The sequence below is a fragment of the Myotis davidii genome, unplaced genomic scaffold (assembly GCF_000327345.1).
Source record: "Myotis davidii unplaced genomic scaffold, ASM32734v1 scaffold168, whole genome shotgun sequence".
Lineage (NCBI taxonomy): Eukaryota > Metazoa > Chordata > Mammalia > Chiroptera > Vespertilionidae > Myotis > Myotis davidii.
In genome coordinates this window covers 2,728,056-2,748,240 of record NW_006383016.1, presented here as the reverse complement: position 1 = coordinate 2,748,240, position 20,185 = coordinate 2,728,056, and positions in this window count along the sequence as shown.

The window sequence follows — 20,185 nt, the reverse complement described above, 5'->3', positions numbered from 1 at the left end:
GGCAGGTTCTGTAGCCTTTCTGTTCCCAGTTCTGGGGAAGGAGGGGGCTTCGCTGAATGACTGTGAGTCCCTCTGCCCCTCCAGCACAGTTCACTTCCTGGTCATGAAACCCAGAGCTGCCGTTCTCCCAGCAAAGCCGACACGGGTGCTGAGAGCCCTGCCAGCCACGGGGTTCTGTGACAGTGGCCTCCGCAGGAGCAGCCCGGGTAAATATCCCACCCCCCACCTCCACCAACATCCGATCTCAGCATTCCACTGCCTTCCATAACTGCCTTCATTTTATTCTAATTTGTAATTAACTTTTACAGAATTAAATTGGAGATGCAAAATGACTGTCCCGACATAAATAAGCCTGCCGCTGGATCTGGCGGTGTTAACACAATCAACACTACGATTCATAAATGAAAGAAATGTTGTCCTACTTATTACTGCTGCGTGCTCCATCTTTTATAGAATATTACAGTGTAAATTGAAATTTTATATGATTTAATAAACCTCAAAAAGATATTATGGCCAAGGAACCACATAACTGTAACAAATCGTGCTCCTCCCTCATTACAGAGCGTTCCCCACACGCGGGCGCAGCCTCATTATCAGGGCGGCGTCTTTGACAACCCAGAGCCCATGAAAAGCCCCATGAAGAAAGGGTACCCCACACTGTGGAGCTTCAAATCTATACGGGGCTGGGATCCTGGAGGATGGCCCTGTCAATGAGCAGACGGTTCCTCTCATTTCTCATCCCAGGAGTCAAACAACAAACGTGCCCTGTGGCCCCAGCCACCACCCTCCCAGGCCTCCATGTGACCCACGCCCAGCTCCTCATCGCCACACAGACACTGGAATCGAATCATCCAACGGCAGCCCCGCAGGGGACTCAGGACCCCTCCAAACCGTTAGCTGGTTTATAGGGTCACTGGTTTAGATCGCCAAGTCTCTTTGTTTTCAGAGCACCTGAGCGCCCGTTTGTCAGTGGCTGCCATGTTGCAAAGGTTTCTGGCTCACCTAGGAATTCATTGGGTGTCGGAGACTATCTATCGTCTTCACTAGCAGAGAAGAGTAGAGACCCCCCCAAAAGCTAGTGACCTTTGAAGCCCTAGCAAAGGTTGGAGCTGTGCACCACTCAGTTAATCTAGATAATGGTAGCTGAAGCAATCTCCCCACCTTTAATCGTGTAAATCCTTATTGATAAGATATTCTGCCTATTACTGGCAATTGTCTGCTGATGAGCTAATCTGTGTCATTGAAACCTCCTTACCCTAGGGCTACCCCAGATCAAATAAAAGGTTGGAGCAGCCTGAGCATCAGTGGAAGTCCCTCTCCTTGAGTTGGACTTGCCCGCCTGGCTCCCCAACATTTCCAAATTGTCTCTTGCCTCTTTTCTTTCATTTGTGTGTGGCTCCTCTTTCAGATCCCGAACCCTGATCCACACGGGACGTGGAGTGGAACACACTCGACAATTGGGGTGACAGTAGGAAGAGTGGAGGATAGCATGGACGGACAGTGAAACTGCACCCCCGCTTTTGTTGGTCTCTCATGCCCCCGTTTTCTCATTTGGCACAAGGAAGCTGGGATGCCAGCGCGCTTTCACCATCTGCAGGGGTTTTCTCGGGGCCTGGGGTGATGTCTGTAGCTTCCAGCAATGTGTGGGGCGCACTCGCATGGAGAATGTAATGACTTGTTTTACGGCTGCTGCCATCAGTATTTATCTACAATAACTGAGGAAAGGCAGCGTCGAGATATCGTGTCACACCTCCGAGCATCATACAGCAATTCCAGAGTCGGAAGTTGTACCAGATTCCACGGGCGCACACACAGATACAATAGGAACGGAAATAACCCAACTCAAAGTGCTTAAACTTGACTAGTCTGCAGCAATCTGGAAAAAACAGAGTCAAAATGATTGCAATTGCTGTAGGTGAGAATGACTAGATAAAAGCTATGGAAACCATCTTTTCTCTGCTTGGTTTTCCTTGAATTGACAGGAGCACCTTGCAAGTAAATGTCATAGAAAAGAAACACTCAGGCAAGGCAATGAGACAACATAGTGGAACCATCCTCTTTCTGCCTTCAGTTCCCCTCCTCCTTGGTGGTCACTTTTTCACTGTTCCTTTTCCCCTGCCAGGGAGCCTTCTCTGATCCCATCTGTGTCATGCAAACATTTCCTGCTTTGCATCTCCTCAGTCACTTTTTAAAAGATTTTCTTACTTCCTTGAGGCGAGGGTTTGTGCACTTGCTCGCTGCCTACCGGCCTCCCCAGTAGCAGAGGAGCCTCTTAAAAGGCAGAGACAGGGAGGGCTGGCTCACCCTCCGTCTCCAGCACAGAGGCCAGGGCCGGGCATGTGATGGGGGCCACTTGCCATCAGCAGAGTGAATTGTCCATCCTGGGAGGTCATGACCTTGAAGCACAGGGGCTATTTCCATATCTGTATAGACTACTTCTTAAGCCAACAGCTTTCAAAGGATCGTTTCCACATCTTAATGTTGATGTTTTCCTCAAAGACCAGCATTTCTGAGGGTGAAAGGGTGTGAGGTCAGTTGGGTCAATCCTTCACCTTCGAGAGGAGAGGATTTAATCCCAGGGGATGAAGGTCGTTTGGCGATGCAGCGGCAGAAGTAGCCTCAGAGCCTGGGCTCCTGGCAGCCCGTTGGCCCTGTCTAGCCAACAGCTTCTAGAATGGAATAACTTTCATATTCTGGGCAGAAAATGCACTTCCTGTAATTCTCCCATCTTTATAAATTATGTTTATGAGACACCTGGGCAAGAGAATTAATCCTCAATTCATAATAGATAAGGTTTACATTTTTAATATCGGAACTTGAACTTCAGAGAACTTCACAATGGCAGCATTAGCCCACCACTCTTGGTTCTCTCTTCATCCAGGATGGCTCACCCAGTGACTTTACCTGCGTTGGAAGAAGCACAAGACGCGGACACAGAGCTGGCGAGCAGCAGGGGAGGTGTTCAGCGGGAGTCGGATTCCGGGCTTTCTGAAGTTGGGAGAGCCTGATGTTACGGATGAATTTAGTGACGCAGGACTGACACATGGCACATTCTCTTTAAAAAGACAACATAAAGTGGAGTGAGTTGATTTATTTTCATTTTAAGGCTGGGGAAGCCTCCTTGAGTTAAGCAAGGACGCCCTGGAGAATGAGCAGCAAGACCGAGAAAGAACTGAAGTAAGAGGCTGAAATCCAGTGGATGAGACCTTGTATATATCAACCCACATGCAGGCCTGACTGTGTGCATGACTTACAAAGTGAGTTGTGTCCCTAAATAAATAGATCGGGATAGATTTAGAAGGGGTCCAGGGGATGCAAGATATTCAGAAAACACCGTTTACAGAAAAACACAGAGACGCAGGTCTGATTTTGTGCCATCCTCGGCGTTAGTGCTCACAGTGAGCCAAACTGTCTACTAACTTAAGGTATCTTTTCTCCGAAAGCCAACTGCTTCCACATAGTTCTGAATAAAAGGCAAAGGTAAAGAAAAGCAAGGTTTGTAATACGGGGCAGAATCATGGAAAAGGGGAGACGTGTGAAGCTTTCTCTCAACATCAAATCAATATCCCATTTTCTTAGTGATTAATCCAATGAGCATCCAGCTCTTACCGTTTTGACGGATGTATTAGCTCGGTGTTTTATTTACTCTCTATACTTCCACAGCAGGATAATTCTGTGGCAGTGATCATCTTACTGATATTCCCTGGGCTGGGTCAGCGGAACAGGCACACATGAGAAGCAAAACAGGTTTAGGCACCTCAGAATCGGGAACCAGAAATATTTGCTTCCTTCTTTTAGGCTAACAAGCAGTGACAGGTATGTTCAGCATCAAACTGTCAACTCGGTGACTTCCGTCGTCTGCATCATAATCTGTTTCTTAGTAACACTTGGTCTGAGCAGCGGTAATAGAATTAATTATACTTCATTTTGCTGCCTTTAACAGTATTGACCAAATTTAAGAACAAATGAGAAGTGCTTATCAAGCTTGAAGAAAATAATCCATCAGTGGCACAATTTAAATTCTCTGCAGTTCTCTTATTAATCAAAGTAACACTTACTATCCTATCTCCACTTCCCATTAACAGTCATTAAGCCCTGCTGCTGATTGAAGCAATTTCTTTAGGGACCTCAACCTCATTTTTAAGAGAACCTTCTTTAGTGGAAAACAATATCATATAAGCGCGACGACTTAAAAGAGAGGAAGAGGTTCTTCAATCATGTTCTGACCTTGATATTTTTCAACGGTGTAAGTTCAGAAAAGTACACAACAGTGAGGCCGGAAACCTCGAGAGCAGGTGAGCTGCCCTGGCCTCCGCGTCTGAAGGAGGCATGAGTCCAAGGCCTAGACGTGGCCAACCACCTGACCAGCCTCTCTGACCCACCGCGGCCCTCGTATCCTTTCAAGTACAACAGCAGGTGCATCTCAGAAACAGAACGCACGGAGGAGGCTTTACCAGGAACACCTGTGCCTTGACGAGTGGCTCTGAGGGGGCGCATGGTGAAAGGTGTCGGAAGACTGAGGTTTGAGGTAACACCCCACACTTCTAACCCATGACCTTGAGCAACTGGTCTAGTCTTTCTTGTCTCCATTTTCCTCTGAAGTGGAAATAATAGTATCATCTGCTAAGCTCACCTCTCCAAATGTGGAAAGCACAGGAAAAAAGTGTATGTGAAAGTCTTTGAAATTGTTAAACACCACAGTACAGATGTTCAAGCCCTAGAACCACAGACAGAGTTTCATCCAACTCTATCCCCAGGCCCTCACCCTATGTTGAGACACAGTAGGTGCCCAGGAAGCGCTAAATTAATGCTAACGAAGCCCTATTTCTAAAGATGGGAATAAGGTGACCCACGTGATTAAATGGAATAATAGTCTTTTCGAAAACACCTGTAATGCATGTGGAGTGGGAGGGGCCAAACCACGACTCTAAGTGCATTGAGGAGAAACAAAACATTTCCAGAATCAAGGGAATTGGGAGGGCAAGGTCTGTGGAGGTGAAGCGTTTTGTGATTGAGGACACGGTAATCTCAAGAGGAAAAGCCCAGAAAAATGCTGGTGATTGGCGAGGTAAGGCCACACCACTGGCAGTTTGGTCATGCCAGGAGAGCTGGCAGTTTCCTCACAGGTGCCCACTGGCTTCTGCCCCTGGAATTAATGCCAGTGTCCCCGACAGCAGCTCCAGCAGGCGGGTTGTTAATAGTCAAGTCACTGAGTTGAGGGCTAAGCAATCACATATCAGGATGGGGGCGTGGACTTGGGAACTGGGCTCTGGGATTGTACCTTATCTGCATCGCCGGTGTACTGTGTCAAGGCATCGGGTACGCTGGAGTCTCGCCTCCTCCTCTGCACTAGTGCCTTGGAAATCAGTGTTTCCTCTGGTTGTTGATTGTCGTTCACGTACTCCCAATATTTATAAAAGCCTAAAACAACATGGAACTGGTTATAAAATCTCAAGGTGGTAAAACACTCAGTATTCACCCTGCTCAATCTCACTAGTGAGGAAACAGGCTGAGAGAGGGCCGGTGGCTTGCCTGGAGGCACCCTGCTGGGCACGGCTGGCCATCGTTAGCTCATCCAGAAGTGACCTCGATCCTCTGAGCAGCCGAGCAGACATCTGAGGTCCATTGTGCAACTTTTCTCTTTCCCCCAGGGAAGGCTGTGCACCCCTGAGGAGACCCAAAGAGCCCCCACAGGAAGGACTTCTGCATGCCTGCCCCCTTCCTATTTCTATGCGTTAAACACGAAATTCTTTGCTTTGGGTTTGGCTCAAAGATAAAGGTTTCAGATAGTGGACAGGTGAGACAGATCCATTTCTTTCCTTTAATGGTCTGAGTCCCAGGAAAGATCAATCAAGACCCGGACCTGAATTTGCTTGGCCAGCATAGACCTGGAGACGCCTTTCAATAGGCTATTGGGCCTGATGCATAAAGACGATCACATAATCAATGAAGAGATGGAACTCCCTCAGATTCTGATGACCACGGATGTTTGCAGCTGCCAACCATGCCCAGCTCTTGAGATGGTCCCAGAGGCCAGAAGAGAGCAGAGTTCATCAGGGAGTGGATTTTCTTCCATTGAAGAGTTGAAGGGCACCTCCCACCACTTAATTTCTGATAAGACATTAAACGTATGATTCTCGTCTAAGGCATGAAACGCTGAGATGAATTTTTGGATCAATGGAATACCTACTCCTGCTAAAGCACTTAAAAAGGAAAACATCTACAAAATGTCCCATTAGGCTGACACATTTATAACGCAATGAAGAGTGTGCCAGCAGTCTCCAGGCCGAAGGGAGCGTTGTGTTTCGAGAGTATGAATGGATTTGAGTTCGGCCATATTTCATCCCCAGGAACAAGTTTAGTGATCACATCTCTTCCCAATATTTCCCACATTTACTTTTCACTAGGCAGCTGTACGCCAAGACAGAATGCGGGCATCATCTTAAAAAATAAGTTGTAAAATGAATGATAGTAAATGGACTTTCACAGCGGGAAGACACGGAAATATATTCTCAGCTTGATGTGTGGGGCTGTACAGACATAAATGCCATTAGCATTAATGGTAATTATGTGCGTAAATCCCCACTCGCAGGATGAGCATGTGCCCCTCCGTTTGCAAGTACAATGACGGGCTCATTTTTGAAACCAGAAACAGCTGAGACTTTTTCCGCCCTCTAACTGGGAGAGATCTACCGAGTGGCTCAGAGCATAAAATCTGGTCACCCACTTTCACAAAACATGCCATCCTAGCACTTTCAAACTCTTTTCCCTCGGAAAAGATGAAGACGTAGGAAAAAGTCTTTGCACTCTGAGAATCCCGGCAACGTATGCTTTATCATTCATAGTTTCCTGTCACCTGCTAGGGCGGCCACACTCTAGGAGCTACGCACTCTCATAATGAACTCATTTTATTATGGTCCCATAGCCGGTGAGAATCATATTTTTCAGTCAACCCAGAAATGGCTGTTTAGCTACAATGAAAATTTGCAGCAAGTAAGCAAATTTAGCATCCTGTTCGCCAAAGCCAATGTATTCCCATCTTATTAAAACAGGCAGGCAGAGGACGTGCCCAGGAACAGGTTCTCCTCTTTGTAATTCCTAAATGAATAAAGCAGTGTGACCTAAATGTTTGGGTAGGCCTCGCCTTACACAGTCAGAAAATAAAACCCCAAAAAAGTCCCCTTTGCCCAAAAGTTCGACAATATTTCCACAGAGGGCCGCCTGCTTTGTAACTTGACGAACACTTCATCAGGCCACGATGGGGCAGAAACACAAGTAATTAAAACATACTAAAAAAACAAGCCGTTGTGGCTTTCAATTACAATGGAACTAAGAAGCAACCATATTATTTCTACAAACTATGTTCACTTAGCACAGTTCAGATGGAATTATTGCCGTGACCTTTTAAAAATGTGAAAGAGTGAATCAATACCCTTTCAGAGGCAAGATTGCAGGCGCGGAATTGGCCGTGCTGTAATGGTGTGTATTTCTGCATCAGGAGGCAGTTGAAACCTAATTATCGTCAATCACATACAAGGTACCTCAGCGTTCTGATGAGCCTGGGCAGGCAGTAGCTGCACCGGAGGGTCCGTGCAAGTGGGTCTTTGAGAGGGAGGAGCACGTGTGGTGAAGGGGCCGGGCGACCTGGGAATCCCTGGGCCAGCCGAGGAAGCCTTACAGGTGAGTTATAGGGACCGTCACTCATTTACAATAACTAACACGGGCCTGCCAGAAACAGCCACCTGTAAATGATGCATGAGTGGCTGGCAGCCTGCCATCCCCCAATAGACCTTGCAGCCAAGAATCACATTTTATTGTCGAGGTCATCGGAATGCTCACTTGGATACATGCCATATATTATTAAAAACTAACAAACAGCCAATCAGCAACATTTCTTAAGGCTCAAGGGCAAAACAGCCAACCTGCTTTTAGAAAACAGGAAACAAGCGTCGGAGATGCACTTTAGCAGGTGATTTTTAATTGCTTGGCTCTGATATAAAAGAGCAAATGCCATGGAGAGGCCGAGGTCGGTGAGACAGTGTCAGATAGAGAGATTGCAGATGGATATCCACTTCCAGAGCTGTTCTATCCAAATGGCAGCAAAACAAACACACACACACCCACACACACACACACACACACACACAACTTCTCTTAATCAACAATGAGGGCCCCAACTGCTAGACCATGTGCTGGTGAGTTCCCAGGCAGTGGAAGCCACAGAAACCAGTTGGCAAGGCAAGGAAATCAAGGTTTGATTTTTCCATTCAATGCCATCTTTTTAGAATTTGCCCTAAAACACTAACATGATTCTATGTACCGTGACCAATTCTGGGGGGTGCAATCCATCTTTTTATACACAACCAGAAGGCCGTATCATGTTTTTATTTTTATTCAGAAGCCTAAATGTGGTTAGAAGTTTCCACATTATTTCAACATAAGAAACACAAGTTTATCAAATGTTATGGATATGAAGCCGTGAAGAAGTGTTTGGATAACCCCTTGCAACTTTTATTTAAAACCAAACAACCTCTTGTGTAACCACTCAGCTTCAAATATAGCGCCATGGAGCTCGGTGTTGACGATCTCTGTGATAATCAGCGTGCACAGCCCTGCTCTGCTGACTCGCACAGAGATGAAGGGCTCTGCAGGTTCGTTAGCATTGCATAGTAGTTGGACAAATCTTTTTGTTCAATGCTCTTCATGTTCCTAGAATAAAAACATTAAAAATGCACTTAAAAAACACCCAGAAATACTCATTACCCACAAGCAATAGTTTTTAATTTAGAAAAACAGTCTAATTGAAATTACATTTGTTATGCAGAGTCTACCAATAATTATTGTGGCTTTAAATATGCAAACACACAGATTCCTTTTTGAATTGATGACTCTTTTCCAAAGTGGCTACTACTAGCTGAGTTCAGTGATCCAGGGACTGGTCTGGGAAAGCAGGTGGTCCCGGGTTTACCAGATGGCCTTCCAGAGCTGCTAGAACACGTGCCAGTTTAGTGACTGACTGGAGGGCTCCATGAGATTCCTGCCCTAGCAGAAAGTCTCAGGGCTTGTCCCAGCCATCCCGCCTCAACCACAGAGTTCTTGATGAGGCCAACCTTCTCCCCGCAAAGCAGTCACACCCCATCATTTTAGCCTCTGGTCTCCTAACATCATCATTGAAATTGTGAGAACCAAGGGGCATATGATGAAACTATAAAGGAAAGTTGGGATTCTGTCCTGGCTGTTAAGTCAGGGATTTTGAAAAGTAGACCAGGATTGCTAAAAGCAGTGACTTCTGGGTAAGCGGGGACTCTTCCAGGATCCCATAACTCACTTCTGGGACTCAAAAACGGCATGCAGGAACCTCTCTCTTAAATAGCTCATGGCCAACGACAATTTTAACACCTCCTCTGTATGATAAATCGTGTTACTGCAATTTATGTGACACCAGTATCTACTGTACTGTAACCACTCCAAGACCTCTTAACAAGAGGTTCTCAACACGCTGAATTCTGATGTCCCACAAGTGCTATAAAGTGACTGTTGGTGACCATTGTCTTGTTTTAATGTCCCCTAAATAATAATAAACTTTAATGCGTAAAAAACCACTCTCATTCAGGAATATATCTTGTCTAAACTACCATATGATGTAAAACAAATACATTTCCCTCTTGGTGACTTAATTGGTAGATAACTGAGGTTGTTTTTAGATCAGAGTCTTACATTGAATTTGGAAATCTATGTGATTGTTTAATATCATTAAGGGAATATTGTCTTGGTTACAATGGCTCAATAAAGTAACTGGTTTCCATGTGGTTATATCAATCTATTTCTGTAACACCATACACTAGTTTCCCCCCTAGAGTCCTCCCCGTAATGCTGAGAAAGTGTCAGAAATAATGACTGTCTACCTATATCTGCAATAAAACGTAGAGCATGGATATTATAGTTGTAAGTATCAAAGATTTATTTCATGACTGCAGGTAATGATGAATCTTTTAGCACAACTAATGTCTGGAGGAAACCTCTCTTCTTCTCCGAGCTGTCACATGGAGACTATTTATAGGGCCCTTAGTGCTGTGGGGTTTTAGCATAAAGAGGCAATGTGTCTACGGTGCCACTGGATGGAAATGTTAGCAAGGGCTTCCTCTCATTGAAGATCTTTTAGTAGATGGCATTAGATTCCCTCTTTGTGTGTTTACGTCCCCCCCAAAGACAGGGGACAGATGTTTAACATCAGCCCATTAATCCCTCCGCCCAGGTTCCTGTGACAGCACAAACCCAACAGAATGAGCCCTTTGCCTTTGCTCGGTGTAAATGCCGCATTTACTGCTGATTTACAGAACAGGGTCAGGCCATTAGGAACTTGGCAATCTTCAGTACAGCTGGAAAACAATGTGCATGATAAGCTAAAATTCAATACCTTCTTGCACTAATTAAATGGGTTCCCACCAGGACAAAAACACAAATTACAATACAGGGCTTTTCTGCATCCCTCTGCACTTTCCTACAGCTGTGACCAACCGTTGTTTGTAGACTTCTCTGGATATTAGGTTTTAATTCACTTCCACTATTTAAAGATTGTGTGCATATCTTAGTCACTCTCCGTGACGCTCTACTCTAACCCTGCTTCCACGTTGGTTGACAACTCGTCTTCCTTTGGTGTAGGCAGACAAATGTACAAATGTACAAACAAAACACCAGCGCTGTCCTAGAGCCTTCCTTGTATTTCCCTCCCACAGATGAGCAGGTAGGAAGCAGTTCCTGTCTCAAGCCAAGAGGCTCTTGAAAATATTATAAAAACCCCACAGAGCTTGCTCTGGGATCAAGACAACCCCACTGCAGCAACTCTCTTTCCCAGCAGCATGTGAAGGTAAAAGGACCAGGCAACTGGGTTGAGAAGGAACGTTGCTTTTCCAAAGAGTGGAACTTGCAAAGGTGTTTCACACCAAGAGTTAACACAGTGAAATACCTCATTTTCTCTGGTTTCCCTGACAAAATGTCCCCCCAGCCCCACGGTAAGGAGGAAAAAAAGACCTTTCACAAAAGCAGGCACCTATATTCCCAGCAAGCGGGGTCTGTGAGCTGCCCGGCGTTTTCCTGAATAGTGAATAATATTTAGATCGTCTGCGGGTTGCCTCCAGATCACCCACTGTGAAGCCGAGGCGAGATCTTGAACAGCTGGAGGTTTAAGTAAAAAACAAAAATAGCTACAGGCTTTATCTTGGCTCCAAACGGTATGAATAATAATCATCACCATAAAAAAAAAATACCTGGTAACTATAAATCTCATCAATGTAAAAGAACATTCTAAATCTATTAATATTTTCAAAGACATTATCTTTCTGCCACCCCACTGCTTTGTGACTTGTTGTATCAGCTATATTATTTGCCTTAAAGCACCATCTAAGTGTTTTTCTTCCCCTGCGAGGGGAATCTTCCAGAACCTTGCCCAGACACAGCCCACCGCCCCCCTGCAGGAGGACCGGGTGTCATTAACAACCAAAGACACTTCAGGCACAAGCTGAAACTCCGGTGTTTCCAAACCTTCCTGCCTCCCATCAAAATTCATCTCCTGTCACCGGGCTCGGAGCAGAAAGCGTCTCATTATAGCATCGTTCCCCTCTTGCAGAAAGCACTGATTGCTGCACTGGTGGCTTTGGAAGGCAAAGATGTAATTTAGCAAAATAATGTACCATGCTGATTAATTTAATGTAGCCCATGACTAATTATGGTAATTCATTACATCTACAATTAGGCTAAGTAATTTATTGCACTGCAGTCTCATAAAGCGAGGATTTATATCGAGTTTTGAATGTCACCCAAAGGACATTTCTGTACCTTGTCTTTACTGAAGCGGAATAAGGCTGCCAGCTGAGATGAGAGGAAAAAAAAAAAAAACACCAAAAAAACGCCCAAACCCTGCCCCCTCCCGCACAGGCGCTCAGGCCGCACACTGACGCGCGCTTTGCTATTGGGGATGTTTGTATATTGGAACTGAATTCAAGTGCAAGGAGCGTTTTCCTGGTCATCTCCCTCCTCCTCCGGTTGTGCCTTTGTGGCGAGGCGGGGTGGTTTGCACGTGTGATGTGATTCTTGGTTGCTTTCTTGTGGGCCGCATGGCAGTTGCTTCCCTGAACACCCCGGAGACTCACACAGGGGAGCCAACAACAGACAAGAAGCTGCCGGGCCTGCCCGCGCCTTGTCTGCGGGCGCTGGGCTGCGATCAGAGAAATCAGGCCCGTGCGCTGCCGGGTTCTGCTGCTATTTGGGCAGATAATGCGGCGGCGACTTCAACAAAGACCTCGCCCTCCCTGTGCTGCCTGGAAAGGGGACCTCTCCCGCACCAGGAAAGACGCACACATAGCATTATTTTGAAATACAGCCTCGCTTGTACCCTGCGGCGGGTTTGCTCGGGCGATGGGGGACTTCGGAGACCAATTTGTTTAGCTGATCACTGTCTCTTTGACGCGGCTGCAAATGTTACCTTTCTTTTTCAATCAAAAACACAGCAGGGGGTGCCATCTGTTTGGCACAGGCCTCCGCGCACTTCCCCGATGCCTTTTTGTGCAGATCATTTTACGTGGCAATTTGCTAAAATCTTTCATTCCTTGCTCTTGCTAAATATAACGATCCAAAATGGGCTGTTTTCTCGGAAAACCAGCAACACTCACAAATGGAGGCAGCTTTCCTGAACAGCCAACATCAGATCAAATGGAGCATTTTTCAGCCTTTTTTTTTTTTTTTTAATGAACCCATACCTCAGTGTCATCTCATTGTTTACTTAAAAGCGACGTGTTTACTGAGGAGGGTGCAAGCCCATCCACCCCAGTGCATGTCGCCCATTTCCTTTGTCTGCCTGGTACAGGGCTGCGCGGTCGCCAACATCAGCTTCGTGTTTAAGATCCTTGAAGAGAACAGGTAAAGCAAACGCATGCACAGAGCAACCATATTAAATAGTCATTAGGAAACAACAGCTAGCAGGAAAGCGGTTAACTATTTCCCCAGCTCAGACGCTGTTCAGAGCAGCTCCCCTAGGAGCAGATGATAGCACCACGCGCTGGAGCCACAGGGATGCGCGTGGATTTCTGAGCGCTTTGCAGAATACAAATGAGTGATGCTCATTCTTCTCCTAGCGGAGCTCGCGGGCCAGACCTCATTAGAATTCCATATCCATCTCATTTTCTAATGTTAATGGACCAGTTATAGAAGAAATACGGGGAGTGGGGGGTTAGTCCACCACCGCGTTCAACGTGATATCATAATTCTGAAAACTGGATGTAATCTTGGTTAAAGGGAAGGACTGCATCTTGCCATTTTATCTTTTACCTCGAATGTAACAAATTCCTATTCGAAGGGTGGGTTCTAAGAGGCCTTAATTCTTTGTGTCTGTCTGAAGCGGCAGTGACTACGGTCCCAGTTTTACAGCTACTTTTTTTTTTTTTAATGCCGTGACTAAAGATGAGATTGTGAAGGCTCCAGGGCCATCTCTGTGGAGGGGACACAGCACGTTACACTGGCAAACAAGTAGGAGTTTTCTTCATCCGGGAATAACCCGGGGCCCTGAGGCTCCGGGTCTTTTGTCCAGAGTGCAGCGAGAAGGGCGAGGGAAACAAAACCATCAACGCGTAAAAATACAATTTATGTCCTTTTCTCAAGCCAGGGAAAAGTTGGTTAACGTTTGAAAAGGGAGCAGTAATGTAAATTTATTGACAATTTTATTGTAATAATTAGGTGTTTACACAGCCTGGACACTGTGGCTAAATCACTCGGAGCGCGTTTATTCGCAGGGAGCTGTTTCGTGGCCACGGCGGCAGGTTCATTAAGAAGACATACTGTATCAGAGTTCAGAGAGACAACCAGCTCCGTGCTCTCCTCCTCCGTTTTCCATTTACAAAAAAACAACAATCTCAAAACAAACAAAAAAAACCCAGCCCTACAAATAATGAAGTCAAACACAGAATTCCCTTTGTAAGGAAGACATCTCCCCTCAAGGGCCCCAAATAGCTTGAAAATAAATCTTATATTGAGTATCTTAATACACAGCCTGAGAGAGACCACTTTTAATGACCATAACTAGCTTTTAATGCCTGGTGTGTAAATGGCAGTCTGTTTTGGACTAAGAGTAAATTATAACACAGTATTAGGGAAGCTCTTGCTTCACCCTTTCTTAAAAAGAAAAACCACAACAATATTTATTTTAGATGAGAGTTTTCTCTTCAGTATATCTTGAAAGAGAAAAACCTCATGTAGAGAGAAATATTTCTCTTAAGCAGTCTCAAACCGGATTAATGAATCAAAATTGCACACTTGAATAATTTGACTAAATTTAAACTCTCTTCATGGCTCTCTTCCATTAATTTTGTGTGCTCCTATACTAATCTTTAATGTGTTGCTCTGACATGGTTTTCATATTTCCAAACTGAGCTAAAATGGAAATGACAGATTTTCAGTTATGCAAAAATAGCAATGAAGTGCCAGGGAAAAGATGTGAACAAAATAATCTTTAGAAAAGATATGAAATGGGAACGGTTTTATAGCATGATATGGATCCAATCACAGAAGCATATTTGGGGCAATTACATCAATTTTTAAAATTTAAAAACTGTTTAAAAATTAAGGCACTAAATGCTAAGCTATAATGAGTTTCTAGCCTTCATATACTTCCATTAGAATTAAGTAGTAATCAATATAGAGTATTTATTGCTATAAACCACAGCACCAGAGGAAGTAAAAATTCTCTACTGCAATCGTTTAGGAAGAGGGGGAAAGTTTTAGGAATGGCCTGATTTTTAATTTAATCACAGTTACCATGGTTTATTGTATCCCAACTACGTTCCTTTACCCAAAGAGTATAGTAATGAACATACATTGTGAAAGTAATAATTTCCCCATAGAGGTTAAGATAGTAAGAGAAGCTTTCATATAATTTTAGAAAGCAAATCAAAGGTACACAATATGACTATTTTTTAAAGTTAATGGAATTAATTAATGGCTCAAAATAGTCCAGGAACCACATTACAGAGCACTCTTGTAAAGAGAAGTGCTGAAAGTTAACTCTATACTGTAATAACATTATCAAATATGTTACTGGAATTATATGCTGCATAACATTGTAGATTATATTTACAAGGCTAAAAAGATGGAATCTTCAATGATGCTGTATGATAACAAATACATTTGATAATCTTAAATAAACTCAAACTTCCTTTGATATCTACACTTCTAAGTTATTCAAGACATGAGAAATGAATTTTAAAAAATCAGATCATGAAAGCCATTATTATTTGAAGGAATATGCTCAATTTTTTAGATAATTTAAATTATTTAAGAGTCCTTTGCATTTTTTATTAGCTTTGCCTAAAGTTATAACATTAAAGCGTTAAGGTTACATGTAATGATGTTCTGGTCCACCCTTATTTCTAGCCCCATATTTTTACAAAACTACACACCGATTTTATTGCTAAATTACAAGGCTAATTTGATCAAATAAAATTGTCTTAGTCCTGGACGTGATGCTGAAGAAAATGTTCAACTACAAAGTCTGTCCTCGCATGCAAACAACCACAGAAACCCATTTGGAAGAAACACTTCCTAAAGGGAGTAGCTTATGGCCAAAGGGAATCTATACAACATTTTTTTCCGTAGGGTATTCGTTCCATAAAGAAATGTTCTGTGAAGTCCAACCAACTACAGACAACACAGACCCAAAGCCTGTTATTCAGATTGATCTGAAGCATTTCAATATCAAAGGAAGTTTAATTTTGAAATTTTACAGATAGAAGTAATAACATCTGTTATTGAACTCTCTATTAACAAAATGACCATGGCTTGGAAACCAGATGGCTTGATTCAAAAATGTATTCAAGATCATAGGAGAATGTAATCCCAAACTCCTCTAGGATAACGCACATCAATTCTCGTTATAAAATAGCAAAACCAACAGCTCACTAACATTATCCCAAGCAGTACTGCAGCTAGTGCTGGGTGTTAGATTTTCCCCCCTTACTTGCTTTTGGTGTGAGGGAGAAATTCTCATTTCATTTCAGTTCTCATACCTTCCGGTGCAGGAAAGCCATATTTAGCACTGTCACTGATTTTCCCGGGCACCTCCACATACCATCTCCCCGGAGCCTAACTACACCCTGTGTGGTAGGGAAAACAGGTCTCTTATTTTGCAGGCAAGGAAACTTCTTCTCGGGCAGGCACGGTGCAGTAGCTGCGACCAGAATTTGGGTTGACTGCCGGCCTCCCCCCCCCCATCCCCACTCTGGGCCGAATACCCCTGGTTCAGCTCTGTCCACAGCTGAAGGAAAGAGCCTAAAGGTGGGGGTCAGCCTGGGCTTCCAGAACTATGCTTCGCCATCATTGGCAGCAACTCTGCAAAAGATTCACCTTATTCACACACACACACACACACACACACACACACACACACACACACACAGCTATTTGGTTTCCCTGGCACTTAACTCAGTAGCTACAAGCATTTCACCAATTTTCCCCAAATCAATCCTTTCATCTGAACCATTGAAACCCTCTCTTCCCCTCTACCTTCAGATACATAGCAGAAAAGACCCCCTTGTGTTTCCAAGCTAGTCTGCTAGGTTCAGCTGTAACAACATTAGAGAATCTCTCTGTTATGTCTTAGGACATGGCTAGTGATTAAACCTGCTAAGAATTGCACCAAGATAAGCTACCTGGGGCTGTTCTCCTTCCCCGAGTTAATGTCCTGCCTGTTCTATTTAGACTGTGAGTCTGCTTAGGAGAGACTGTGTCGAATTCTATGTTTGAAATGTCCCTAGCACGCTGTTGGCACTTAAATGCAATTATTCAAAATGGAATCATTTAATTAGATAGGAAGAAAAACAGCAAGCCCTGCGACGATAACAAAGAATAAAGCAAACATGCTGACCGACGGCAGCAAAGCAACAGCTAGACAGTAATGCACACGCCCGAGACAGCCGCGTTGCCATTCCTCCATCGGGAGCACAGAGCAGGGCAAACACAGGGTGGCACGCCTCGCTTCTGCTGGGTTCTCAGGAATTGATATTGATAACTCGGTAGGGTGGCAAGAAGTTGATGCCTCATAAGACTTAGGTCCTTGGAGAGACTCGAAGAGGAGGAGGGGAGTGGAGAGAGGAGATGGGAGCAGGGAGCGACAGGCCCACAAGTGCCTTCCCCGGGAATGAGGTGTGAGTCTCCCATCTGGGTGGGACAGGTCACTGTACATCACCACCAGCCTCCAATCACTGAGGAGGAGAAAAAGGATTTTTTTTAAAAAAGATTTGTTAAAAACCAAACCAAACCACAACAAACCAAAACAAAAAACAACAGCACACAGCAGAAGACTTGTTACGGAGCCTGTACACGGCATCATGTAGGTGCCCAAGGAATAGACCTTGTATTTAAAGGCTGGATGTGCCAATAGAAGTCCTGAAATGAATTCCTATCTCAACAGGTGTAAGTCTAATGTAAGACAATGCCATCGGCAGGTTACAAACTTATACAAGTTTTGTAATGAAGTTTGCTTGTTGATTGTAAGGTACAAACAGTTAAATAACAATCTTTTAAACTGGTAAAAACAACCCACCCAAACCCTGATCAATTTAATCCCTCTCCTCCCCGCCCCCCCAAAAAAAAGCAGCTACGTAATTGAAAACTATCTGAGACAGAGGCAGCCAACTCTAAGGTCCTCTCCAAGCCTTCCCTAGCAGGTCCTTGGATTTGACTGTGAGGAGGCGGTGAGGTAGCAAAAGGTCCCTTTGGCCCCGTGTCCTCCCTGGACTCTGCTGCCTTGCCGGACTTCCCGTTTTCAGCCAGACTCGAAGTTCACGGATAGCTAACCCTGCCGTGAAAGGTTCTCCTCCATGTGGGGTAGCAGCTGCTGTGGATCTGACAGTCACCATGGTGTGCTGTCACTTCTAGGCGAGGCAAATCAGGCTGTCCCATGGTCCATCCTTGAACTCTTCTTTTCACGTGCTCCAAACTATTTTATAAGGATGGTCAATAAGCTTCTATTGGAAAGAACAGAATTAAGTATTTGAATTCGTCACAGTACTGGGAAGCAGAAGGGCGCTGAATTCAAGGGAGGGGGCTGGGTACCTTACTACTCCTGGATCTTGGGATAAATTACTAACTCCTCCCCACCCCCCATTTCCTCATCAGGAAAATGGGAAGACACAACAGAACTTACCTCAGAGGGTTGTTAGAAGGTTGAAGGAAAAGTGCACAGCATGACAGGTAGTAAAGAGCTAATGTTGGCCATTGCTATGACTGGTCTCATTTAAACTGTTATCCTCATTCTGAATAGCAGTTAAAGACACAGGGTTTTCTAGGTGGACTCCCAGGGGACCCGGGAGGGGAGGCTGTCTCTGGGCATCTGCATTTTGTTGGAACTCTCTCGTCCTCTGAAGCGGTCAGCCTTAGTTGGCGTGCGTTGGTGTCCTTAATGTCCTCCTTCGAGAGTCCCCGTGTGACCCCTTCCTCAAAGAAGAGGCAAGCTGCTGCTCCAGCGACCGCACGGCACCTGCTTTCACTCCAGCAGGAGAGGGAACTTTCTATTACAGAGTTGAGGCAACTAATAGACCACAGACCCGCGCTGTTCTGGGTTACTTCTCTGAGGAATGGCCGATAACAGAGAAAACTGTGGAGAGAGAAACCGAGGGAACTTTCCAAGGTTCCCACATCACGGAAAGCACTCGGGAGGCGGGCTTTTGGGCGATTTTGCAGTTTTTTGGCTCAGCCTCCAGCGCCTTTCCTGGTGCGACAGACCTAAGCTGAGCACAGGTGTGACTAAGGCTACTTCTGGCCCTTAAGGTTCCTGCCACCGTGGGGACTCAAAGCGTTCGAGTTAACACAATCACACATCTTTAAAGAAATAGGGAGGAGAGGCTAAAAAAAAAAAAAGACAAAAGTTGGATTATGGTTGGCTCTGGCAACAACTGTGAAACTTCCCACTTTGGGAAATTCCCTTTTGATCCATCCCAGGTGGCAGCTAGAGCGCTTCCAGGAGGGGAGGTGCCTGCTGGCCCGGGTGGCAGGTGCGACAGCAGTGGCCGGGGACCTGCTGGGAAGGAAAGCTAGGCCAGGTCACTAGCCCCAGGCGGCCGAGTGGCCGGTGCCTTCTTTGAAAGTGACAACACTGAACATCACACTAACTGCCACTTTGTTATGCACCATCTCACGCAACTCAGTCACCAACAGTCCAATCCAACCCGCTTGTGGATGGCATTGTGGGGACAATGAAGCTGCTTTTAAAGTCTCAGTAAAAGAATGATTTTTTGATGTAGAGAATGTTGTCAGTAACAACTGACAGAGGCCTTTTCCCTGCTAGGCATAGAAATCTACTCTTCTTAAATCCCAGGGCTTGAGACACTGGGGGGCAGGGCTGCAAATCAGTTGATTAAAAATTATTCACTGGATACGCACCATATAGTCTGAAGTACCCTGGTGGCACTAAGTCATATCTTTGTGACCAAGTAATGATAGAGCAGTTTCTTCCAGGGAAAGCCCCTTCCACACAATATTAGTGAAATGCTGTTCCCTGTTACTGTGATGATATACTTTTTACAAGTATTTACCTCATCACAGCAAAACGTTACACTATCAGGGGTTCGAACAGACGTAGAGGAAATCAGCCATAGACGGGGGTGGTAATCCTGGCGGAAGCTGAGGACATCTGGGATTCCTAGTTCCTGATCCAGGCGATCACCTGCATGGTGCAGGTGAAGTTTGTAGAGAGACAGTTTAATAATATACTACTTTCTGTTTCTCTGTATTTCAAAATACTCAGGATTTTACCAACAACTCGAGCCATTTTAGCAAATGTTTTTATGTTCTATACATTAATACATTCCTTCAACCTCTGAGTGAAGCTGTATTTTCTATGGCTGAATCCTGTTTTAATCTCCACCACATCTCCTTCACCACATGGATCGCTTTTCAATATTCTTGACTCTATGGGAATCAAGAAAAGTAAAAGGCTCTCTATAGTTTGTGTCTGTATCTCCACTCAACAATTGAGATACAAACAATCGATTCACCCGAAGTTTAGAAGTACTTCACTCAGTTTTCAAACTCTCACAATGCTTCACTCGGTCTCGCTGATGAAGTTCAAGCTTTTAAACAACACATACGTTAGGGCCAGTTTTCTTATAGTGGCTGAATGGCTAATTTATAACTGGGTTCT